The sequence below is a fragment of the Peromyscus californicus genome, unplaced genomic scaffold (genome assembly GCF_007827085.1).
Source record: "Peromyscus californicus insignis strain IS unplaced genomic scaffold, ASM782708v3 Scaffold_12__1_contigs__length_115047231, whole genome shotgun sequence".
Taxonomy (NCBI): domain Eukaryota; kingdom Metazoa; phylum Chordata; class Mammalia; order Rodentia; family Cricetidae; genus Peromyscus; species Peromyscus californicus.
In genome coordinates this window covers 72,461,529-72,488,386 of record NW_026294413.1, presented here as the reverse complement: position 1 = coordinate 72,488,386, position 26,858 = coordinate 72,461,529, and the positions used below count along the sequence as shown (strand labels likewise).

The window sequence follows — 26,858 nt, the reverse complement described above, 5'->3', positions numbered from 1 at the left end:
GCAAGCTGGTCCACAAGTGCCACCACACCTGGCCCAAATTTATCTTCTGCAAACTTTGGAAAGGTACAGTAAGACAGGAAAGAGATTCTCCTGAAGAGTAGAAGAGCTCTAAAAATAAGAACTTGAAGGGGCTGGAAAGCTGATTCAGTGCTTAAGATCAGGGATGCTCTTCCAGAGGACTGGTTTCAGTTCCCGGCATCTGCATGGTAGCTCACAGCCATCTCCGGTCCCTGGGGATCTGATGTCCTCTTCTGGCCTGTGTACGGAAACCTCCCATGCCTACAAACTTTTTTTTAAATAATTAAAAAAAAGATGTTGTTGGTAATATTCTGAGTCAGAGACCAGGGAATTACTGGTTAGGCTTTACAGAGAAACTTTTTACCCATGATGTCTAAAATACTTCTCAAGTCATGTCATCCAAAACATTAGGGCTGGGTTGATTCACAGAGTGGGATGTCATAGCACTGCTGTGTTACAATAATTGCGTAGTCACAGACCTCCGTTTCTTTTGACCTGCTGCAGGGTGAGATTCAAGTTTCCAGAGACCAGGTTCCAGAGAAACATGAAAGAGCAACTTCTTAGCTTAGTGTCTGAGAAACCCTCAACTTCAAGCCAGCGTTTCTGTGAGGCTGACCTCAGGGGACAGTGAGTGACTCAGATGATAGGGGTAGGAACCTTGCAGGAGCAGGGGAGGCTTGTGGGTGGGATCCGTGTGCACTCGGTGGTGAAGGAAGCCATTTGTTCTGGTAGAGCAGTTTAAGGGGCTGTTTTGTGTGGGTAGTAGTTCACGAAGGAAGTGTTTGGGGGAGGCTGGAGGAACTAGTGATTCCCATTGAGGAATATGGTCTGTAAGGGGTTTATTTTGCTGAGTCCCAGAAGCAAGGGTGTATAGGAAACAGCCGAGAGACAGAAGAATAGGTCTTTGTGTTGCTTAAGTTTTATATAAATACTATATGGATACAAAAGCAATACATATGAATGTAGAACAATTCACAATATAACAACAGAAAGAACCCATCCTCCCAGCCGAAGACATTCTTAGGAGTTATAAGTGAGCCCATATTTGGGGGACAATGTTTTATACATATTTGTCATTGACGTTCTAGGAAGAACATCCTTAAGCTTAGGGAAGATCGTGTGATGAGCACTCTTGTGCCTTTCACCTAATCCCTTACCTCACTGACTACTCACGTACTACCTCACCTCAGGCCATTTGAAAATAAGTCTCTGCAGACACCCTGTCGGTTCACCTTTGACTACTTTGGCATGCCTCAGCAAGGACAAGGCTATTCTCTCAGATAACCTCACCACGATTCTGCCCATTCTGATGGGTCTTTGTGTCTTAATTATCAGTCTGTCTTATGACAGTTCTAAATTCTTTCCTTCTTCTTACTCCTCTAGCTCTTGTCTTTTGAAAGTGGAACCTCAGTTGTTTATCTAGGCAGCCAGGGCAAAAACAGTGTAGTCTACAGTCCTGGTGGATTAGAACAAGACTGGGAAAGTGTGTCTGGTAGCCTGAGACCTAAGAACCTAGGAAGGATGACAGAAAGGCATCTTTGTGTAGACAGGGATGTCTAATGTTTTTTCCCACCCATGGAGTTCATCTCAACTCCCTTTCTCCAGACACTGCCCTGGGATCTCTGACTCCTCAGCTATCCTAACTCCTATGTCAGTATCTGCCAACCAAGTGAACTTGACCTTTGGTCTCATGAAAGTTCTGAAAAGGTGGTTTTTTTTTATTGATAAATTGTTCTCTTCCTAGGCTTTGTAACTGACCATCAAACTGATAGGTGCGAGCAGCTTGTTGATCAGGTGCCCTTACCCGGAAGCTCATGGACTTCCCAAGGAAAGGAAGGGCTAGTTTCTCGGATATCAGATGCCTTGACAATCATTGTTAATGAAGACAAAATACATCTCTCCAGTCTGAAATTACTTCTACTATGATGATTCTTTGTGTGGGGATGGGGATATGACTTATAAATTGAGGAGTATCATCTATATCTTCTTGACTTGAGTGGAGGGTTGTGGTTTTTTATTTGTCTTTTTTTAGTTTTTGCTACAAGCTCTCACTATGTAACCCCTGCTGGCCTGGAAGTCACTATATAGACAAGGCTGGCTTCATGCACAGAATACAGCCTGCCTCTGCCTCCTGAGTACTGACACTTTATAAAGGGGTGCACAACCCTAGCTTTTTGGGGCAAGAGGATTGAGAAAGGTTTCTCTGTATAGCCCTGGCTGTCCTGGAACTCACCCTATAGACCAGGCTAACCTCAAACTTGGAAATCCCCCTGCCTCTGCCTCTTCAGTGCTGGGATTAAAGGTGTGTGCCACCACTGCCCAGCCTTTGTTTTTGCTTTTTTGAGAGAAGATCTCACTATAGGCTGATCTCAATAAGGCTGATCTTGTACATAACATCAGCATTATTTTGCCCGTTCAATTCCATCTTTGTGTCTTATTAATCTGTCTTATGACAACTTTAAATGCTTTGTAATACTCCTGCTTCAGCCTCCCAGGACTGTGGGCATGTACTACTATGCCTAGAGACATTTTAAATAAAACAGGGTTGGTCTCATGTAGCCCAGGCTGGACTAAATTCATCATGTGGATGAGAATGACCATGAACTTCTGATCCTCCTGCCTCTACCTCCCCAATGCTGGGATGACAGCATTGACCACTGTGCTGTTTTTGTTGCTAGTTTGTTTTTCTTAACATGATGTTGGGTAATGAACTCTGAAGTTTATGAATGCTAGGTGAGCACACTAGTGACTGAGTTACATACTCAGTTGCTTGTCTATGTGAAACCCTATAGATTAAGATGGCCTTGAACTCCTCTTGTAAGTGTTACAGATCTGAGGGGTATCCTGGCAATCAGGACACAAGGAATACCACAAAGTCACACCTCACAATAAACCTCACACAAGAGTGTAGCTAGAAGTTTTCCCAAGTCCCACCGGGTCCCACAGCCACTTGGTCCCAAGTAAATACACAGAAACTTATATTAATTACACACTGTGTTGCCTATTTGTATTTGGTAATATTAGATAATAATATTAGGTAATAAAGAAAATATTCTGTCATCTATCCTATTTTTGTGAGTTTAAAGTTTTATATCTAATTTATCTTTTATTATGACTAAGGAAAACTATAATTATAACTATCTAGTCTTCAACTCCACCAAAGACCCCAGAGTGATATAATATTACCTAAGTAAACAGGAAGTACATTATAAGCAACTTCCAAAATTCTGGAAATGACAGAGACATCTGGCTGCCTAGACAGTCACCAAAAATTTCCTCTGTAATGTTGGGACTTCTATCTTCAGCCTACAGACCTAGAGTCTTTGATAGACTGTTTTGTGAAGCAGGAAATTTGAAGGATTGTCTCGCCTAATGGCAAAGTTCATCAGTCTCTTTCCTCTGTGTCCTGCAGAATGTCTGGCAGTATCTTTTGTGAAGGAGGAACCTGAAGGACCACCTCGCCTTGTTTTGGCAAAATTTAGTGGTCACTTTCCTATGGGTCCTGTATGTCCAGTTTACACAACATACTGTCAAAGCAGTGCAGGCAAGAGCAGTTTCTTGCCAAAATGGCTACCTTTTGCCAAAAAGAAAGCAAACTCCATCTGGAGTTTCCTCTATGTCCATCATCTTCTCTGAAGTGGATTGGTGCTGCCAGGAGCAGATGTGTCTCAATATCCAGAAAAGTCTAAGTTTTTAAAACATTTTAAATACCATGTTCTGTAGGTCTTTAAAGTATTTGAAAATTACCTACCCATCTGAAATATATCTTTGCATATCTATAAAACCTAACTAACATGACTATAACTTTGACTATTAAAATGACTATTAAGTTGTATTTCTTAATTGTATATTACACTTTTAAATAAGCTACATAAACATAATACCTTAAACAAGAGTAGAAATATATATACAGTATAACAAAATTAACTTTAAATTTGTATCAATAAACCAAAATCCATAGTAATGTAAAATATGTAAGCTTAATAGTTGTTTTTTAGATTAAAGTAGATTCAATAATCTACCCTTTTATCCCATCATTTCTATATCATATATTTCTGTATCATATCTCCCTTTCTTCTTCTAGAAAGAGATTGTCTATGACCAATAACAATTTGTAACCAACCCACTAAACAGAGACAAACATCCTTAATCCATTTTTTGGGAAAGTGGGCATAGTTTTTTTGACTACTTCCTGCTGATTGGGGGTGCTGTTAATCTGATGGAAACCCTAAGAAATTTTAGGATTATGGTCAAGTCCTGACTGGAGTAGTCTGTGAGGCTGGATCATCTCAGCCAGCAGCCTTGAAGCCTTTCTGGATGCAGAACTCAGAGGAAACTGCAACAGAGGCATTTTGAGATGCTGGATCATCTGGGCCATTTGTTTTCATTGGTGTCTGGTCCCTTTATCCTGAAAATACATAAACTTTTAAAGGTAACATACATATCTGCATTAATACAAGTACAGACTGTGTATTGTACACAAATCAGCCAACGATAATTTCTTGTTATGTGTTTGAGCAGGTAAAATATACATCATGTGTCTTGCAGTTCTTTCAGGTTAATTTTTTTTATGTCTATAGTCAGGATTTCAGGGGTCTTCCTCAATCAAATCTGGTCATCTTTAATTTTTAACAAATCCATAGTCTCTTATTACCTGTGGAAATAAAAACACAACCCCTCCCCCAAAGTGACATACCTTTTGACTTAAATTTTGGAGTCAAGATATTTTTAAAATATGTAGTAGGTTGATTTCATCCAGCAGCTTTTATAATCAAATGTCTCATAGCAGTCAAAAAATTTAAAGACAACACATTAATATACATAATCCACACTTTCTGTGCATTTTCCATCCTCATGTGGCTCATTTTCTTTATATTGCTTTACTCCTCTTTCTAAGGACTTTATTTTGCTATTTTAAAACTATATGTATCCTTTCTATGACTGTCTATACCTTCTCTTTATTCTCCTAAACCTACATATATTTTTAAACACACTGTAACCCGTTTTGAGTTTTTTCCATCTGAATCTGTTCTTGTTGTGTATCTGTAATCTTTTTCTGGCAGGGAGAGATTTTAAACTGTTAAGCTGCATGGCTAGGACAAAGGGGGCAGCATTCCTGGCTGCTGCCTCCACCCCACTTGGCTTTTCAACACAGGGCAGGCACCAATGAGCCACACTTTACCTCCCCAATTCTGGGAAGTGGTCCTAAGTAGTATGCTTGTGTTTTTAAGCCTGCAGCTGTGCTCCCAAGTCCGCAGGCAGTGGCGGGGAGAAGCTCCTCTATGTTGTGGCCCATGAGAGACAGCAGGAACCTGCCATGTTGCTGCTGTGCAGCAAGCCACAGGAGAACGTAATGGAACCCAGCTACTATCACAAAAGCTCCTACTTGGAAAAGTCAAGGACTTCTCCAAAGGTCAAGCCATGGCTTAAGTAGCCTTGGTGATATTTTAGCTTTTGTAAATATATTAGCTGGTTCGTACAGTGATTTTCTTGTAATGCTATGTATGCTTCCAAGAACTCCTAACAGTGTATTTATCTAAAATACCTATCAAGCATCCAAGCCCAAATGAAACAACACCTGTCTCCTAGGTCAGGAGGATAGCTTTATTTCTTGTGCAATTTAGGGTGAGACCCTCCTTCCTTACAGCCTTACTAATAGACTCCTAATTTTTTACCTAACCACTTCTAGGAACATAGATTGAACACATAAATTCCCTTTTTGATATACTAACCGATCATTAGCACTCAGTTGACCTCCTCCTTTACCACTTCCCTTTTGAGTTGTAAAAGAAAGCCTGGTGGTCACTGGCTGAGGAAAATTCTTACCTGCCTTTATGACCCCATAAAAATTCAAGCCTGATGACCTTCCTCTGCCAGAGGATTGCTATTGCTTGGGTTTATAACTGGATTCCTGAGAGATTTAGAGGGAACAGAGAGAATAAGGAGATGGAGAGGAAGAGAGAGAGAGGAAAAAAGAGAACAGAAGAACTAGATGGGTAAGAACTGGAGAGGAATGGACTAGATGGGAAGAACTAGATTGAAGGGCTAGAAGAGAGGACTAGAGGAACAAGATGGAAGATGAGGAAGAGCCAGGTGGGGAAGAACAAGATGAGAGAGAAGGAGATGGGAGAGGAGCCGAGATGGGAAGGAACTAGATGGATGAGAACCTAGATTGGGGCAGAACTAAGATGAGAAAATTAAGATAGAACTTAGAGGAGACAACAGATAAAGGTAGAGACAATTCAGGCAAGAAAGGAGCTAGGCATGAGAGCAGAATGGAAGCTGTGTAGAGAGAGAACTGACACAGAATAATAAAGTGTATGGACTAAGGAGTTTCATGTACATAGATTCATTTCTTTTTGTCAAAGATTAAATTATCAGCTGGTTGTAGATTCTTCCCCAGACCCTGGGAGGGGACTGTCAAGGGGCCAGACCCCCCTTAGTTTCTGAGTCTGCTGAAGCCCCCGCCATGACCAGGGGATGTGTCTCTGTACCATGGCCCATAATGAGAGACATGAACTAGGAAGCTGCTTTTAGCTCTATTCTAGAATCTCTTCTTAAGTTCTCTCAGGTTTTAAGTAGAAACTCTTGCCACCACATATGGGCACTAAACGTACCTAGAAGTTTTCCTGTGTTCTGCCCAGTCACAAGTAAACACACGGAGACTTATATTAATTACAAACTTTATGGCCTATGGCTCAGGCTTCTTGCTAGCTCTTACAACTTAACTCAACCTATTCCTATTAATCTATGTTTTGCCACATGGCTTCTTGGCATTATCTGTTCTCTCACATCTTGTTTCTCCTGGTAGCGGCTCCCAGCATCTGCCTCAACACATATTGACAGCATACAGAAAGACATCTCACAGCACAAGAGATTTATTGGGAGGGAAAAACCATGAGGGTGGTTGCCTCTGCTCCAGAGAGAAGCAGCAGGGGACTGAGCAAAAGTCAGGCTTTGTATAGGGTTTCTGGGGGAGGGGGAACTTTCCAGGTTAGCCTGGGATTGGTGGAATTTTTGTGGCCTGATCTTGGGGCAAGCTCAGGGATTGGTGGGAGTCTTTCTCTTTCCCTTGTCCCTGATCTTGGAATCAGGTCAGGATAAAGGAGTTCTTTCCTTGGCCCTTTTACCCTACGTTTCTCCCTTTTTTGTTTATTATTAATGAATAGTTGGGAGTTAGACAGGGGATGGTGTTATCATTAGACTACTTCCTGTTGATTGGGGGCATTGAGGTTCTTGGGGCAAACTTCACCTTCACCAGGGTATGAGTGGAAGTTGCAGACCTCTGGCACTGTAGCTAGGGGCTGGTACTCCTGTAAGAGCAACTGGTTAAAAACCTGGTTAGAAATCTTTTGGATCTGTTGTTGAAGAAGTCTAGATGAGACGTTTATAAGGCAGGGTGTGGGAGGAGTGGGAGAGTGGTCCCCACTACTTGTCTGTCATCCAGAGGAGTGGATGGGGAGAGATGCCCCCCCTTACCCTTCTCTGCCTGTGACCAATGAGGGAGCCGATCCTCCCCCTTACCAGCTGCAGCACTCAGGGAGGCAGGACCTGCTCCTTGCCTGGGCAGCACAGTAGTGCTGACCCTACTGGCAGAGGCTAGGGTAAGCTGGCCTTGAGGGTGTGAGAGTGGGATAGCTGGTCACATCCCCCTCCTCTTCCATCAGTGAGCAAGTGGTGGGGCCAGTTCTCCTGCTTTCACACCCTCAGGGTCAGCTCTCCCATACTGACACCACCAGAGCCAGCTCTACTGTGTTGTCCTGGTGAGGTGCAGGGGCCACTCTCCCGAGTGCTGCAGCTGGCGAGGGGCAGGGATAATTTGTGCAGTGGCAGGAGTTGCCATCATTGAACATTGAGTTTGAACTCTCCTGAGGCCCAGCTGTTTGTAGTAACAGAGCTAGGCTTTAATAAAATCTGAGTCCGTGGAGGAAGAGAGGAAGGGTCACAAAGCGAACTCCACTGGAGGGAGTTTCTATCAGCTTCAAGTGGGAGCTGAGGAGCAAGAGAGAAGCCCAGGAGGGCATAGAGAAGCTGGGAGACAGGAGGGACAAGGTCACAGAGGCCCAGAAGGGCTTAAGGAAGCTGCAGGACTTAGCAGGCAGCTCCTATGGGGAGGAGGCAAAGAAACAAGGAGGATTCCAGCACAGGGAGAGGAGCAAGTGTCTCAATAACTAGAGAGTTGCCCACAGGGTGGGGCCTGGAGGGTGTAGCAGGCTCCAGGAGCCAGAGAGAGGATGCTTACTAAGTGGGCAAAGACAGATTGTGAGAGCAGGTGGAGGAAGAAGCAGCTGACGAGGCAGACTCTAGAATTTGGAACCAAGTATGATGGGTGGCAGAAGCCAGCAGAAACAAATGATCTGTATGTACCTGGAGGGAGTCAAACCAGCAACTTGAGTCCGTTTGAAATGTTGAGATGTGGGCGTGGCCAAAAGGTAAGTGTAACGTCCTCTACCAATGCTGCCTGAAGAGAGAGAACTCTGGAAGGAGATAGCGTTTGGAGACCCTTGTACGTTAGGAGAGGCTAGGTGGAGAAAAGAGAAGACAGTAATGGGTGATCCAAAGGTTAACTTTTTTGATTTGTGTATAAGAAGTTTGGCTGTGGCCAGAGCATACAGCCAAGGTGCTCATCCTTAGAGAGTATGATCCAATTTTTTTGATAAGTATTCAATAGGAGCAAAGGAAGGTCCCAGTTGGTGACTCGGGACCCTGAAGGCATATTCCCTCCTTCTCTATGACATACAATGAGAAGGGGTGAATCAAATCTGGAAGGTGTAGGGCCGGGGCCTGGAGGAGGGCACGCTGAAGCCTATGAAAGGGCTTAGTAATGTGTACAAGGAAGGATTTATGTGAGGGGCCAAAGGCTGCCTCATATAGGGGGTAGGCAAGAAGAAGGGGATCCAAGAGTGTAAGAAACCAGCTATCCCTAGGAAGGACAGCAATTCATCCTTGGTGTGGGGACTGTGAGTGACCGAATTATGTGTTTTCTATCTAGGGTAATGGCCTTGTAGGTTGTTGGAGTAATAGCTAATCTCAGGTAAGTAACTTGAGGGGTGGATAGCTGGGACCTTAGAAAGTGAGACCCTATATCCCCAGCTGGACAGAAAGTTTAATAAGGTAGAGGTGTTGGTCTGGCTAGTTTGCAGGGGTGGACTACAAGGAGAAGATTGTCTATGCATTGCATAAGCTTGGATTTAGGAAGAGACAGAGAGGATAAGTCAGAGGCCAGAGCCTGGCCAAATAGATGTGGGATGTTCCAGAACCCCTGAGGAGGACAGTCCAGGAGAGTTGGGTGGAAAGGCGAGTATCCAGGTCAGTCCAAGTAAAGGCAAAGACATTTTGTAATCGGGGATTGAGAGGAATGGAAAAGAAGGCATCCTTGAGGTCTAGGACAGAGAAATGGGAGGTCTCTGAGGGGATGGCAGAGAGGAGAGTATAGGGGTTGGGTATTACAGGGTGAAGGGGAACCACTGCCGAGCTGATAAGTCAGAGATCTTGAACAAGGGGGTAGGTGACATTGGGTTGTTTAACCACAAGTATGGGGGTGTTAAAGTGGGAAGAAGTAGGGCGCAGCATATTCCTTTGTTAGAGGTCAGAGATGAGATGTGTAAGTCCCCCGAGGCTTTGGAACGAACATGGGTGTTGAGCCTGGGTACATACTTGGTGGAATTTTACAGTTGAATGAAGAGAGGGAGGTGAAGTTTGGCTATGGTGGGGTTTTGGGTGTCCTATACTTGGGCATCCATCCAAGAGGCCAGTAAAGGGAATGGTGTATTAGATTATGCGGTTTGGAGGAGGAGGAGGAGGAGGAGGAAGGGAATGGTTGGCAAGCCTGGAGTCAAACACATTGGGGAAACAAAGGAAATAGAGGCTCCCACTTTGGATAGGAAGTCCCTTCCCAGCAAGGGGATGGGACAGGTCGGTGCCACTAGGAAAGAGTGGGTAAGAGGGGTACCCTTAAAGATACAGCTATGTGGTAGGTTTGGTGAGGTTGGCAAGGCAATATGTCTTATACCCTGAAAATAGGGGAATGAGGAGGGTTGGATCCCCAAAACTCCATCAGGACTGAAAAAGTGGCCCCAGTGTCTGGAAGGAAGGAGATGAGTCACTCTATACTGTGATGACTACCTGAGGCTTCCTGTCAGAGATGGTGGTGGTCAGGCCAAGGAAGCCTGGAACTCCTCAGTGGTCCAGGGCCAGACCTAGGTGTTCGGCTAGAGGGCAATCTTGGCCTGATGTTCCCATGCTAGAAAGGACATGAGGACAGTCAGTGACCCAATGTTCCTCTTGATGGCTCCATGGGCCATGTCTGAATGGTTTGCAAGGGTCCAGACAGACCTGGACCCGATGACCCTTCTGACAGCATTTGAAACAGGGACCTGGAGGTTTGGGGGCTTTGGGGGCCTGGGAAGCTGCTATAGCCAGATGAAAGGCCTTAGCTATCAGGTAGTTTTGTTTTCAGGCTTTCTCATCTCTCCCGTGGTATGCACACCTTGAAGGCCATGGCTAAGACTTCTCCCTGTGGAGTCAGGGGTCCTTTCTCTAGACATTTAAATTAGGCCCTAATATCAGGGAAACTCTGGGAGAAGAAGCAGGTCATAAGGAGTTGTTTGCCATCAGGGGTCCTGAGATCCAGATGGGTATAAGAGGGCCTTTGTAAGGCAGTCTAGGAATTGAGGTGGGTTTTGGTGTTTATCCTGGATGGCCTCTTGGCTTTTTTCATAAATTACTGCTCTAAGGGTAGCCTTGCAGAGACCAGTTAGGAGGCAGGTTATAAATTAATTCTTGGCTAGGATGTCCCCTAGGGTATTGTAATTCCATTCAGGGTTCCCAGGGCACAGCCTCAGCCCTGACCGGGTGGGTGGCATTAGTTTGGTGGGTTTCGTCTGCATGTGCCCTATCCTGGTGCCAGGCTTGCCTGTGCGTCTCTGGGAGAAAACTGTCGGTGAGACTCATAAACATCATGGAAGGTGAGGTTGTGAGATTGGGTAATATACTGGCATTCTTAATAAAGGTGGGAGAATTAGTGGGACAGGACGCCAATCTCTTTTCTATCTGAGAGTTGACTTAATGAGAAGGGGACATGTACTCTGACCAAGCCGTCCACTGTGGCAACCTCCCACAAGGGAGAACCATGGCCTGTTTAGGCCAGGTAGCGGGAGAAAAGGGGGTTCCGTGGCGGAGCAGGAGCAAGCAGCAAGAGGACTAAGGGCTGCCAGTGGACAGCCAAGAGGGTCGATTTAGGTGGCCTATAGCTGAGGAGGGGGGCACGGAAACAGAAGAGGCCAGAGCAGGAGAGAAGGGACTGTGGGTTGAGGTTGGTAAGTGCTGGAATTCCTGGCCACTCCCCCAGCTACATGACTGCACATGCGCTGTCCAGTAGCCAAGCAAGAGGCTTAGTCATACCGGGGCCTTACGTCCTACGTAATCTGTGCACTGCGTGGTCACATCATTTACGCACGGTGTGATCATGTAATCTATGCACGTGCGTGGCATAGCTACGTAAGCCCATATGCACATGTGCGAGGGAATCCATAAAAAGCAGGTCACAGACTCCTCCCCGCTTTCCTTCTTCCTCTCTCTCCCTGCACAATCTTCCATAGGCCTAAGCACATTCCCCTCTGTTCCTTCTCTTAATAAAGTCTTTGTCTTAATAAAGGCTTTGTTGTGCCTTGTGGCTTTTCTCACACGGTAAACTGCAGTGCTTAATGAATAACACAGTGCAGCATAATAACTAACCATAAGGAGGAGGATCTTTAGCATAATCAAACATAGTGGAAGAATCATCTGGTTTGGGCTTTATACCTAGGGAGAACTGGTTTTTCCTTGGTTGGCTTATGCCATGTGGTCACTTTTAATCAAGATGGACGTGAAGTCACATGTCAAAATCCATCCTTTCCAACCCTAGCAAAGATAGCTGTCAGTCATCATGGCTGCCTCCATCCCAGTGTGCGGACAGTAGCTGATATGACACCAAGCCACATGTTTCCTTTAAAATTACTCAGGTGTAGATTTTTTTTTCTTTTTTTTTTTTTTTTGGTTTTTTGAGACAGGGTTTCTCTGTGTAGCTTTGCGCCTTTCCTGGAACTCGCTTTGGAGACCAGGCTGGCCTCGAACTCACAGAGATCCACCTGGCTCTGCCTCCCGAGTGCTGGGATTAAAGGCGTGCGCCACCACCGCCCAGCCAGGTGTAGATTTTTAACTAGCAACCCCTATGTTACGAGTTTTAAGTGAGCAGGGCGGTGGTGGCGCACGCCTTTAATCCCAGCACTCAGGAGGCAGAGGCAGAGGCAGGTGGAACTCTGTGAGTTTGAGGTCAGCCTCGAGGTCTACAGAGTGAGTTCCAGGAAAGGCGCAAAAACTACACAGAGAAACCCTGTCTTGAGAAACCAAAAAAAAAAAAAAAAAGGGTTTTAAGTGAACCCTTTTGTTACAGATTTTACAGGTTTTTAAATCATACCCAGTATGCTTACAAATCTTGAGGTACAGAAAGTTTACACAATAGTCTTACAAATCTTGAGGTAAGATTTACACCTTAGCAAAAGTTTTAGAGAGTTAAACCAAAACTAAAAGAATATGAGATGAGTAGCAATCGTCCCCTTTGGGTACAGTCTGTCCCTTTATTTAGTTTTTCTCTCCTTTCTTTGTCACACTCTCAGGTGGCTCACCTGATACGGGACAGAGATTTTGGAGGCAACCTTTAAATGAGCATGCTTGGGTCTAGAGGAGGGGGAGCCATATCCCAACTCCAGAGCCAGCTTTTAATCGAAGTGGGACAGCATAAAACAACAGTCTAATTCCCACATACCTAAAAGACACCTGAACCCCTGTAAAACTGAATCTAGCAAACTGTGAACAAAGAAGGCTTAGAGAATCTTAAAAAAAAAAAAAAAGAAATTGGCAAGATACAACTTGCCCACTTTCCACTAAAAGAAGGCTGAGAGATAGGAAATGTTTGGGCCCTGGCTATAGACAGAGGACTCTGAAGGAGGCAGTGGAGAGACACACCAGCCAGCAGGCAGTGTGGCCCCGGTGTGTGCTCGCTGTAGCTGGCCTGCTCTTGCTCTTCTCCCCCTCCTGCTAGTTCCGGCTCCCCACTCTTACTTTGCAGCAAACTTCCAGATCCATCAAGGGTCATTTAAAAGACAGGACATTTACACAGTGTGGCTGGGAGACCAGACCAAAAAAAAAAGCTCGGAGAAGAAAAAAAGAAAGAAAGTTTGAACATAGGGATGGGAGGTTTCTTTCCATTTCCCTGATTGCACGCCTATTTGTAAATGTCCTGAATACTACTGGGATCTAGGGTGCCATTAGGCGGAAGTTTGAATTGATTATCTAAGGGACGTTGAGGCCAGATTGGATTGCAAAGGGAAACAGGTTTAGGCCCTTCAGGCTGGGTGCCAGGTACAGAGGCTGAAGGTGTTTTGAGAGGTATCCCAAAGGGGAAATGAGAGAGTACGGAAGACACCATTCCCATGGATGAGAGAGGGGGCTGGGAGGAAAAACACACTGCAACCTACAGTCGAGGGCATCGCCAGGACTCAGGGAGGCCTGAAGGAAGACACAAGCCATGGGCCATCAACACACTCAATAGGGGTGAGGGGCCTAGCCTGGCCAAGCCCAAGGAGAGACTTGGTGCCTGGTACCAGGGCTTTTGTGGAGGCCAGAAGGCAAAGACTAACACAGCGCTCTAGAAGGGGGGGTCACATCCAGAGGAAAGGGGTCAGGAATGGGGTTGCAAAAGCCATAAAGGCCTAGAGGAGCCGTGGGATTACAGGCAGCTCCAAAGGAAAGGTGGGAGAAGAGGGCAGGAAAGGGGCACAATGGCCTAAGGAAACTGCAGGATTGCAGCTCTAAGGGCCGGGATGGGGCCAGGTGAAGAGAGCCAGCCCTAAAGATTGTGCCTGGGTGTACCTCTGCTTCCAAGAGTACCAGAGGAGGGCTGGACACTCAGTGGTCACTTCCTCTGACTCAGGGAAGTGTTTACACCCACTGAAAGGGGGACCTTACCTAATTGTCACTGGTGGATGGGGTGCTGAGCGATCGGTGAGCCCGAAGGTGAGTCTTTTGAGGGTAGAGTGGAGATGAGGGATAGGGTCAGACCCCGAGGGGGAGCACAGTCACCAAGAGAGCCTATCCAAGTTACACCAATGCAAGTGTTACATCTCTGAGGGGAAAGGTATCCTGGCAGTCAGGAACCAAGGAATACCACCACAAAGTCATACCACACAACAAACCTCACACAAGAGATTTACTGGGAGAGACCCATGTGGCTGCCTCTGCCCCAGACAGAAGCAAGGGAACTGAGCAGAAGTCAGGCTTTATATAGGGTTTCTTTTGTGTGTGTGTGTGTGTGTGTGTGTGTGTGTGTGTGTGTGTGTGTGTTGGGGGGGCAGGGCGGAGCTTTCCAGGGTGACGGGATTGGTGGGGTTTTTGTGACCTGATCTTGGGGCAAGCTCACGATTGGTGGGATTCTTTTTCTTGGCCCTAGTCTTGGATTTGGGGTCAAGTCAGGGTCAGGGTGTTCTTTCCTTGGCCCTAATCTCAAGGTCAAGTCAGGGTCAGGATGTTCTTTCCCTTGGCCCTGGTTTTGGAGTCAAGTCAGGGTGGGGGTGTTCTCTTTTTGGCTCTTTTACCCTATACCTTTCCTTCTCCAAGCTCTGGGATTGCTGGGATGTGCCAACACACCCAGCTTGCTTTGTTTTTATAAATGTTGAAATATATTTCACGAGTACTTCTGGGTGTCAAAAACATAAGAAAAATGGAATTCTGTGAACTCATTTTAATATTTCAGAGATCTTCACAGAAACTGTACATTTATCAGGAATAAGGCTGCAGCATGCTAACTACAACCAAGTTTACTTGAACTTTTAAATCACTCGTGGGACCGGCAAAATTGACACATGGATAAAGGCTTTTGCTTCCAGGACTGGAGACCTGAATTGTAGAGGAGGGTTAGAGGGACATAGAGAAGAAAGTGCCTGACACGGTGACTTCTTGCTTCTGGAAGACATTGAGAAGAGAAAGGGTAGGATGGCTTAGGGGTGGGCTTCCAGACAGGACCAATAAGAGAAAGAGGACAACCCTATGAAACACCCAAGGGTCCAGTGAGCAGACTTCCAGCCTTAGCGTCCCTCCTGCCCTGAAGGGATGAAGCGGTAACTTATGCTTTCTCTGCGACTTGGTCTTCTGTCTTCCCAGACATTTTGATTCTTTGTGCCAGGGAACACACTTGGAGGTCCCCTAGAAGACTACCAGCACCCCTGTTACATTTCTTGGGGTCTCTCATCTGGAATTTGAGAAGACCTCTTCTCAAGGTAGTACACCTCACTGAATCTCAAGAAGGACTTGAAAGTGGACAAAATGATCTTTCAGCACTCCCAGGGACCCTTCAAAGTGAGTGGGGCCCCTCATCAGGACTAGCATGGTGGGAACCACTAGTTAGCTCCCACCAGGAGTAAGGAGGGTAGGGGGCTCATGCTCTAAAGGAATGAGGCACTTCATTCTTTTTTTTTTTTTTTTTTTTTTTTTTTTGGAGCTGAGGATCGAACCCAGGGCCTTGTGCTTGCTAGGCAAGCACTCTATCACTGAGCAAAATCCCCGATACTGGCACTTCATTCTTTTGCAGCGGGACAGAGGTTTCTCCCAAGAAAACCAGGGCAGAAGCCTACGCCACCACTCCTAAGTCAAGAGACAAGGCAAACCTTCCTGACCCCGAGGAAATGGTCATCTTCCCAGGAAGGAAGGTGAGAGAAGGCAGGCTCCCCATGCACTACCCCGGGAAAGGTCCATGGGGAAAGGTCATTCCTCGGCTCCATAGCTTCCTCATCCCACCGAGAATAGCTAAGTGTACATACTTGGGGCAGGCTGTCAGGGGAAAGGGGAGATTGTATAGGAAAGTGATATCCAGCTTCCTCTGAGCAGGAGGAAAGAAGCATCTGAAATTTGCATGGAGGCAGCTACAAGAGAGGTAGGAGGGAGAGCTCTGTCTCTGTGTAGGAAAGCTTCAATGGACTTGACAATCCTGCAGGGCTTTAGCTGTTTGTACAACACCCACGTGGCTACTGCTAATACAAATGCCTCCTCTACACACACACACACACACACACACACACACACACACACACACACACGCACGCACCTTCTCCAGCCCAGTCCCTGTTGTGTGTATGGAGTTCTCTATTGCAGGAGACACTGATCTCAGGTTCCCTGGGCTGATGGGGGCGTGGGGAAGAAGATGGCAGGAATGCTGGCTGCGGGGCTATACACACATGGGGCCCTGGTTTCCGTCTCCGCACTCATCGCAACTGTCAATCAGCGGAGAAAATCCGCTGTTTTGTCTCCGCATCATAGTTTTCCTGGTGCCAGTAACAGCTGGAACCAAAGAAGGTGCAGCTTGCTTTGGGTGGAAATCACTGGGTTGTGTTTGGTTGAGGAACAGATGCCTTATGTGTATACATTAAATTGTCCCGTGCTGTTTGAGCTCACTGAGAAGTTCGCTTAGGAGATGGGATTTGTTCCTCTCACTTCAGATACAAGCATGGTGTCTAACAATGTCTTCCCAAGCCCCCTTTCCTGAGCAAGGCTGGTCTCCCGACTCTGTCACATGGAGAAAGGAGAACAACAGGGCAGACAGAGTATAGTCATCGTGAATATTATTGATCTCATGATATAAAACTGTATCTCTATCCGCTACCTACACTCATTCAAAGCCAAGCGCACAGATGGCAGATTGGTCTGTGTACTGTGTGCAGACTGTCTTGTGTTTTCCATAAGATTAATCTTGGGACTTAGCAAACCCCATAGTCTGACAGCATCTACACAGGCAATATTAATTTACTGTGTATGCAGTTCGGATTCAGTCTTCTTTTATAAAGGCCGTGTTAACAACGCCAAGCCAAACAACTACCCTGACATCGGCCTGTGCCTGCTTGGAAAAGATCAATGGCTAGGCTTGTTGACTGTTGGTTTGTTAATGTTGTTATATTTCATAAGACGACTGGATGTTTCTCCAGAATGAAAAAGAAAACTGGAAGCTTGAGCAAGTCACAAAGGTCTCAGCAAGTTACATAAGGCATACAAAAGGTCAAAGCTCATTGATATCAAATTTCAGCTTAAATCAATAGTTATTGGCATACTCGCAGTAACAATTATAAGGACTAGATTAAGTGTTTGGTTTTTGCCCAAGCTTTATCTAAGTATTACAAGCAGCTAAAAGCAGCAGACTGGTGTAACTGACCTCCTGAGTGTTCGACAACCATACCTGGATGCTATACTGATGTTCTCATGTAACACACCCCCAGACCTTAGTAGGCCCCCAGACCTTAGCAAACTGACTTCATAATGGAAGTACCATTTGGATCATAAAACTCAGCATAGCACCACCTGCCTAAATGAAAATAAAACTAATCTATCAAAGTCTATAGTTCCAGGAAAGTCTCTAAGTGTACTAACCTTGCTTTTTGGGTTCTATAGTCACACTTCTGGCTAACTGTTTTTATTAAATAAAATATGGCAACTCAGGATGTTTTTTTGTGCTTAAAAGCTCACCTTGAGAAAGGCTTGGGCTACACTGGAATCTGGAATAACCCGTGTAGTTGCTGGCTAGCTAATAAAATAGTTCTATTGGCTTAAACCCAGTCTTCTCTGGTGGATACCCTACAACAGTCAGAGGAAGAAAAGGAAGAATATTTTCTCTCTTGTTCTCCAGTGAATTAGATCCCAGGGGACTACTAGGTGTAACTGTGGAGAAACAGCTGTTCTCTGGTTCAGGGAGCCATGGAGAACTCACCCAGTGAGCTATACTCAATATCCAGTCTGCAAAGAGGAGGCTCCTGAGTGGAGCCATGATTAAGGAATACCTTGGGCTTATCCTTACACAGATGGGTCCGGTAAAAAGAATGATAGTCAAACAAACAAAGTAACTTTAATTAAAAAAAAAAATAGCAGGGCCTAGTGACAAATATCTGTGATCCCAGCACTGAGGAAATAGAGGCAGAAGAATCAGGAGATCAAGATCATTCACAGCTATATAGCAAGTTTGAGGCTGGCCTGAGATACGTGAGACCCTGTCTCAAAAATAATAACAAAAGCCAAAAGGATACTAAAAGAGAATACAAGCAAAATCTCTCCAAAATATGAAATGAAGTCAAGATAACTGAACCAAATCAAGTCAATATTTAACAAATAATTAGCTAACATTTGTGATATTATGTTACCTAAATTCCTAATCTATTAATAAGAGTATAAAATTTTAAATTTACAGATTCTGGGGCTGTAGAGATGAATCAGCGTGTAAGAATACTTGCTGTTAAGAAGAGGACCTGACTTCAACTTCCAATCATCCATGTAAAAGCTGGGTGTGGCCATACATGCCAGTAAACCCAGCACTGAGGGACCTAGGACATTCTGATGTACCCCTAAAGATTACAACACAACTACTGTTGTCTTCTCCCTTAAGAGTTAATCCAGTTGGGCCTATCAGTTAATTGGCCAGAGAACAATTCTTGGGAAAGCAGATTCACCTGCTAAGGAGATTGGAGGAATAATTATACCCTTATTGAAATAATTTGCTGTGATGACTATTCTTGGTTGTCAACTTGCCTATATCTGGAATGAACTATAATCCAGAAATGGAGGGCACATTTGTGATCCTGATCTTGGGGCAAGAAGACAATATGCCTTTGATTCAGATCTTGAGGCTGGAAGATACATGCCTGTAATCCAGACCTTGAGGCTGGAAGGCACACCTTTAATCTGAGCCACACCTTCTGCTGGAAGCCTATATAAGAACAATGGAAGAAGAAAGGGTTCATTCTTTGCCTGCTTGCCCTCACCTCGCTAGCACATCTATTCCTTCACTGGCATTGAAGCCTTGCTTCTTCAGGATTTCAGCATCTGTAGAAGACCATCTGGGACACTCAACTTTATGGGACTGAGCAACTACTAGATTCTTGGACTTTTCATTCACAACTAGCCATTGTTGGACTGCAGCCTATAAGTCGAGAGAGAGAGAGAGAGAGAGAGAGAGAGAGAGAGAGAGAGAGAGAGAGAGAGAGAGAGAGAGAGAGAGAGAGAGAGATTGATTCCATAAGTTCTGTGACTCTAGAGAACCCCGACTCATACAGATTTTGGTACCAGAGTGGTTCTAGAGAAACAGAAGTATAAGGATGACTCTTTTAAGTGTCTGGAATAGGCTTTTTAATTCACCAGCACCTTCAAATTCACCAGAACCTTCAACTACTGAAACCTCTCCAGTCACTTTCTCTCTTGGGAACTCAGAAAGTACTAAAAGTTCATGGTGTAAACTGTATTTCAGACTTAAAAGAGATAAATGCCTTTAGTTACCTTGATTCATCAGTAGTGAGTGGCAATGGATTTAGTGATGTTATATATGAAACTTTTGACATTTTGGGGGAAAATGCTGCTGTTGGTTGGTTGCTCTTAATCTCTCTGGATAAATTGCTAAAGGATAGGAATGAGCTCCATGATAAACTTAACCAACTTCAGAATACAATGAAGGACAACGATGAACTTGGTGATGAAGTTGGCCGGCTCCAGATGAGAATAAACAGTCTAAAGTTTTCTAAGTGTGCCATGGACGAGAATCTTCTCTCCAGCAGCCACAGAGTTCCAGTTGCAGAAAATGAAACTGAAGCCCTCATTATAAGGTTGGCTGAACTACAGCCAAAATTCAAGTCTCAGCCTCAGTGGTGTCGGCGGTTAAAGTAAGGGCATTAATTGGTTAAGAATGGGATCCTGCCGGGCAGTGGTGGCGCACGCCTTTAATCCCAGCACTCGGGAGGCAGAGCCAGGCGGATCTCTGTGAGTTCGAGGCCAGCCTGGTCTCCAAAGTGAGTTCCAGGAAAGGCGCAAAGCTTCACAGAGAAACCCTGTCTCGAAAAACCAAAAAAAAAAAAAAAAAAAAAAAAGAATGGGATCCTGTCACTTGGGACGGGGATGTGTGGGAAGACCCGATGGAAGCTGAGAACTTTGAACCCTCAGATTCTCAAGGACTTATCTCACCTGAGTACCCTCAACTCCACCCTTTTCACCTCCACTGAGGAAATTAATCCTTCAGTGTCTGCTAAACCATCAGGGAGTTTTTCTGAAGGAAATGTCCTGCAAGACAATACCAATGTCCCTCAAGGCCCACCACTAGTTGCCTCTAGACCTATAACCAGACTCAAGGCAAAGTGGGTGTTCCTAGAGGGGAGGTAGAAAGTGTAGTCCATGAGGAAGTACCTTACACTACTAAGGAGCTTAATGATTTTGCTAAATTGTTCAAGCATAAGTCTGGGGAATATGTGTGGGAATGCATTTTAAGGGTGTGGGATAATGGTGGAAGGAACATAAAACTAGATCAGGATGAGTTTATTTTATTGATATGGGCACATATTAAACCTTGAGTGCCACCATCAAGGACTTGATTTGAGCTTCCATATTAAACCTAGAATGGTTTAATATGGAAGCTCACACAGTTAAAAAAAGGTGTGAAAACCTTGTTTGAATGGTTGGCTGAAGTGTTTATCAAAAGATGGCCTACTGAAAAAGAAGTTGGGGATGCCTGATATCCCTTGGCTTGGTGTTGATGAAGGGATTTTAAGGCTCCAGGAAATTGTAATGCTAGAGAGTGTATACCATGTAAAACTCAATCCTCCACAATAGGAAGACCCAGAAGACATGCCCTTCACGAATCCTATAAGATGCACAATGGCAAGGGGCACCAGCACATTTGACAAGTTTTGTTGTCACCCTTTTCCTTGTGCCAGACCTTAGGGTTGAAGATGCTGCTGCTCAGTTGGATAAACAAATGCAATGGGTTTAATTGGGCCCTGAAATAGCAGGGGCCAGATGGCAGCACAAAATCACCAAAGGCAAGGTGATCATAGTTATTGTAATGGGCAACACAGACAAAACAATGTTCATAATGGCCTGACCCATAATGCTCAGCACAGGCAAGGAGAATTTTATAGTGGCATGACTTGTATGGACCTTTGTTACTGGCTAATCAATCATGGTGTTTCCAGGTATGAAATAGATAAGAATTCTACTGCATTTCTGTTCGATCTGTACAAGCAGGAAAATTCTCAAACAAAAGAAAGTAAGGCTGCATTGGATCATGGCAAAAGGCAGTCAATCTGGGCCAATGAATCAATTTCAAAACAGACTTGAGCCTGTTTGCAGACCCCAAACCCCTTGAACGAAGGGGTGGCCAGGTTCCCCCAAGGAAGAACCCTGATTAGGTACCTAAAAGTTTAGCCTTTCTCCAATTCTTCCTCAGAGGCACCTACGGCCTTTACAGGGTAAGTATACACTAAAAGAAAGGAAACAATCAGACTTCCAGGGTCTGTTGGACCCTGGAAGGTCCATTAAATCTTAAATCCATTGCCACTCACTACTGATGAATCAAGGTAATTAAAGGCATTTATCTCTTTTAAGTCTGAAATACAGTTTACACCATGAACTTTTAGTACTTTCTGAGTTCCCAAGAGAGAAAGTGACTGGAGAGGTTTCAGTAGTTGAAGGTTCTGGTGAATTTGAAGGTGCTGGTGAATTAAAAAGCCTGAAAAAGGGTTCTGAATTGTCACTAATTTTGGGAGACCTCAAGAGACACTGTGGCCCTCCAGTTAAAGTAGGGGCTTAGGGAGGCCAGGTTATTAATGGAGTTGTGGCTGATGTCTGACTCACAGTAGGTCTAGTGGGTCCCCGAACTCATCCTGTGGTTATTTCCCCAGTTCCAGAATGTATAATTGGGATACATATACTTAGAAGTTGGCAGAGTTCTTACATTGGTTCCCTGACCTGTGGAGCGAGGGCTATTATGGTTGGAAAGGCTAAGTGGAAGCCTTTAGAGTAGCCTTTGCCAAAGAAAATAGTGAATAAAAAAACAGTATCACATCCTTGGAGGAATTGCAGAAATTAGTGCCACCATCAAGGACTTGAAAGACGGAGAGGTGGTGGTTCCCACCACATCTGTCTTTACCTCTCCTATCTGGCCAGTGCAGAAGACAGATGGATAGTGGAGAATGACAGTTGCCTATCAAAAACTCAGCGAGGTAGTAACTCTAACTACAGCTGCTGTGCCAGATGTGGTGTCCTTACTTGAGCAAATTAACACATATCCTGGTACATGATATGCAGCTATTAATTTAGCAAATGCCTTTTTCTCAAGTACCTGTCCTTAAGAACCACCTGAAGCAATTTGCTTTCAGTTGGCAAGGCCAGCAGTATACCTTTACTGTTCTGCCTCAGGGATCTATTAACTCTCTTGCCCTGTGTTATAACTTAGTTAGAAGGGATCTTGATGGTCTGTCTCTTCCACAAAATATTAATTACATTGGTTACATTGGTGTATTATATTGTTGACATTATGCTGATTGGACCAAGTGAGCAGGAGGTAGCAACCACTTTGAACTCATTGGTAACACATATGCTTGTCAGAGGATGGGAAATAAATGCAACCAAAATTCAAGGACTCTAGAGAACGCTGACTAATACAACACCCCAGAAGCTCTCACTCAGGGCAGCTGCTTGCTGGTCTTTACTGATAAGTCTGCCCATTTTTTTCTGAGTTTTAACTTTAATCATTTTATCTCCCCCACCCCCATTTTACCTCTTCTTTGAATACGAAGCCCAAATTTAAAACATGTTTGCCCTGATACTCTGGGCTTTCTCAGTGTTTCTCTGAAACTTTCCCTCCATCTGTCCCTTCTATTGTTTGCACACCTCCATTGTTGACCCTAACTCAAAAGACAACTTTCTTCCTGTTCTCCATCTTCTTTTTCTTGAAAACTTCCAGGACTTGTGATTTGTCTACTCTTTGTAGCTAGAGTTTTCCTGCCTGGCCCACGGTCAGGACAAATCTCTCTCACCTGCCAGTCCCACAGTCGCTCAGACCCAACCAAGTAAACAGAGACTCATATTGCTTACAAACTGTATGGCTGTGGCAGGCTTCTTGCTAACTGTTCTTATAGCTTAAATTAATCCATTTCCATAAATCTATACCTTGCCACGTGGCTCGTGGCTTACCGGCATCTTCACATGCTGTTTGTCATCATGGCGGCTGGCACTGTCTCTCCCACCTTTCTGTTCTCTCAATTCTCCTCTCTGTTAACCCCGCCTATGCTTCCTGCCTGGCCACTGGCCAATCAGTGTTTTATTTATTGACCAATCAGAGCATTTGACATACAGACCATCCCACAGCAACTCTTCATGTTTCTCTCAAACTCTACTTCAATGGTCCCAAAGCTTCTTTCTGAAGCCATTTTAAAGTTATTTATCCACAATGCTGAGAAGCTACAAAAGGGAACTTCATTGAAGCTTTTTGTTTTCAATGTAGCCTCTGCTACACTGTCGGAAGACACTGCTGGCTGGTCAGAGGTTACAGCCTCCCCAGGGCCTAAAGCTCAGTAACATGGAGCTCCCTCCATCCAGGAGAACTTCCTGCCTCTACCTGCCCTTATTTGGAGACTGTCTCCGGTCCTGAAGAACTAATCTTATCTAAAAGCTGTCTCTAAAACCAGATGCCTGATTCATCTGTAGCTTGGCCCTTGGCACAGATCTCTGCTCAGAGACTTGTGCTAGGGACCCTACTGCCACATACAAAGCTTTGTGATAGGAGCACGCCACTTACTGCAATTAGGGTTTATCCCCGGGCTCCTTAATCCTTATATATTCCTGATGTTTTGAAATAAAATGAGCTAATTTACCGAAATCTGTCTCTAGGGAGGGCTGTCTCCGTCTGTGCTCATGGACCGCCAAAGATTTCTGTCACCCCATCTGCCTCTTTTGCCTCTCGACCTGGTGGCCAACAGGCTGAGGGGGGAAGAGGACCCCTACACTACATTTTCTAATCTAGAATTGTTTGGTGTGAGTCAATCGTAAGGAACCCAAAAATCTTCCCACAGTTTTGTCTGATGCACAGGCAGAATATATTTGGACCTGAGCCAATGTGGCTAATTGTGGGGCTTCTCCTACCTAAAACTCTTTCCAGGAGGTCACCTGACCTCACTGGGCTGAATGCCTTTGTTATCTCCTTGTAGACTAAACAGGAGAAATCATTGAAACCAGTCCATGATCACATGTGTTCTGAGCCTGAGGCACAGCAACCTGGGACAGAATTCTGGGAAGGAGGACCATCTTCAAGGCAGACAGGATGAAGGAAAAAGACCACTGTGTTCTTGCTCATCTTTCTTTCCTTCAAAAAAAATGTCCCCCTATCCTTCCACTGATTTTTATACATCAGCAAGGAGAGGGGCAAAGGACCTCCCCCTTTCAAGGTTGAGGTATAAAGTATCAACAAGTATAGACCCTTCAAAACACCTGATAGCCACCCCTTTGGCCAAATCACCTCATTATGCAACCCTACTGAACAAAGCAAGCTCAGACTTTCTGACCTTGAGTAAGGCCTAACTAGGGAACCTCTGTGTATTCCCACAGATTAAATCAAGACACTTTTCAAATCCATTGATGGAAACATTAGACAGGTTGTAGCACAGTAGGGAAATCTCTTCTAGGGATGCTCTGGACCACCAACATTCCAGCCTCTCTACAATTGTGTAAGAGTTAATCAAGCTGTTTATAGGGGCTCATGCCTTTAATCTCAGCATTCAGGAGGCAGAGGCAGTTCACGGCTAGCATGGTGTACATGGAGAGTTCCAGGATAGCCAGGGCTACACAGAGAGGCCTTATTTCAAAAACTAAAACAAAAGCCCCAAAACAACAAACATCAAAAACCAACAAACAAAAAACAAACAAAAATTATTTAGTCAGTAAAGTAGCCTTGTAGAAAGTTAAGTAGGCGTGGTTACTTTCTCTGAATTTTTATTTGGGGTGGGGTTAAGGCAGGGGTCAGCATTGTTTGTCTTTCTGCCCAATTTGATCTTCTGTTCTTTTAGCATTCCATTGTGTTCACTTCTCCATCTTAGGTACTTTTCTATCGCTGTAAAGAGGTGTCATGACCAAAGCAGCTTATAGGAGAAAAAGCTGATTGGAGGTTTACAGTCAGGCAGACAGGCACGGTGCTGGAGCCATAGCTGAGAGCTTACACCTGATCCCCAAACACAAGGCACACATACACACACACACCACACACACACACACACCACACACCACAGACACACACACACCACACACATACACACCACACACACACCACACACACACACCACACACACACACACACACACACACACACACACACACACACACACACACGCACCACACACACACACTACACACACACACCCCACACACATACACACCCCACACACACACCCCACACACACACACTACACACACACACACCACACACACACACACTACACACACACACACACACACACACCACACACACACACAGAGTTACTGGGACTGGCATATACTTTTGAAACCTCAAAGCCCACCCTCAGTGACACACCTCTTCTAACAAGGCCACACCTCCTAATCATTCTCTACCAGCTAGGAAGCAAGCATTCAAACATATCAGCCTGAGGGGTCTATTTTCATTCAAACCACTACGCCAATCAATACTAATTTGAGCATCCCTTTTTGTGATACAAACTTAGCTAGGAAGCTATAAAAACAGTTTTATACATATACTAGTCATCGTGCAGTAAAACAAATGATTTGGATGCTTTCCCACTGTTTTTCTAGTATATGCCCATTTGGGTATAGAATTCAACATTTTCAATGCTGGCTGGATGGCTCTTCTGCCCTAGTACACTCCACACAGTAAGTACAGCGATTAGTCACTCACAAAGCTGAGGTCTAAAACTCCGTTTTCCTCCACTCATTTTTATGCTCTGTGTTTCTGAGGGTTACCTTGGGAAATAGAGGGTTGAATTCAGTTTGGTATGCTGATAACAGACATGGCAGGTGGCAAGTACCCCAAGACCAGTTTGAGAAATCTGGCAAATCATCTGAATTCGAATGTTCTATTAATTCAATACATGTTGTCTAGTTGAATTCAAGCAATCCAGAATCTCTCTCCACAACAGAGCCATAATACAACATAACAGTCAATCCCAGACTCCAGAATTTTACAAGCTTTACTAGGGAGACAAATGATTCTCATTCAAATATAATTTTCCCGTTGGTATCTATGCCAACAAACAGCTGAATGCATGGGTAGGTTTTAGCAGCCATAGAACTCACTATCACCTCATTCTAGGTCTACAGACTTCTTGGATTCGTGTTGCTCTACTAAATTCCTAGCAAAGTGGTATGGTTGTTTGTATGATGGAGGTTTTTTGCTTAATTACTCCCCTGAATACAATTCTTCCAAATTACCATGCATATATTGCATAGTACATTCTTACCTCTCATTTCCATATTTTGTTGACACAAAAATATGAATATATAATTTAAGCTCAATATCAGAGAATCTTTGGCTCTGAAAGAGGATGTTTAAGTTGAGTGCCCCACCCTTCTGCCCTCTGCAGCCTTATCAATGTTCTTTCTCCTCACTTAGTACTGTTAGTGTCAAGTACTATTGTGTGCCTCCATGATTGCCTGGACTTCCTCACTGTGGGGTTTACCGAATAGTGTATTTCTGTACTTCTGTATTTTTTTTTTCTGTCTATACGGGAACTTCGGTGAATATAGCAGTCTGTCAAAGTCAGACAGATCTGAGTTCAAAGGCTAGCCATATGCTAGTTATGTGGTCTTTGGTATTTTTCTTAAGTGTCCTAATGATCTATTTCTACATATACAAAAGGAAGATATAGATAGCATCAACTACTTAGAGTAGGGCTAGGTGAGATAATGTAGAAAAGGTGCTTAACACAGTTCCCTGGGACTTTATTTATTTATTTATTTATTTATTTATTTATTTATTTATT

General features: G+C 44.5%; 1 long non-coding RNA gene across 1 annotated transcript; it reads left to right on the top strand.

Moving 5' to 3' along the window:
• Positions 1–14,793: 14,793 nt before the first annotated feature.
• Positions 14,794–25,111, top strand: LOC128107473 (uncharacterized). The gene is made up of 3 exons (XR_008217099.1): positions 14,794–15,411; positions 15,644–15,761; positions 18,281–25,111. It is a non-coding gene; the product is annotated as an uncharacterized LOC128107473 (long non-coding RNA).
• Positions 25,112–26,858: the final 1,747 nt, after the last annotated feature.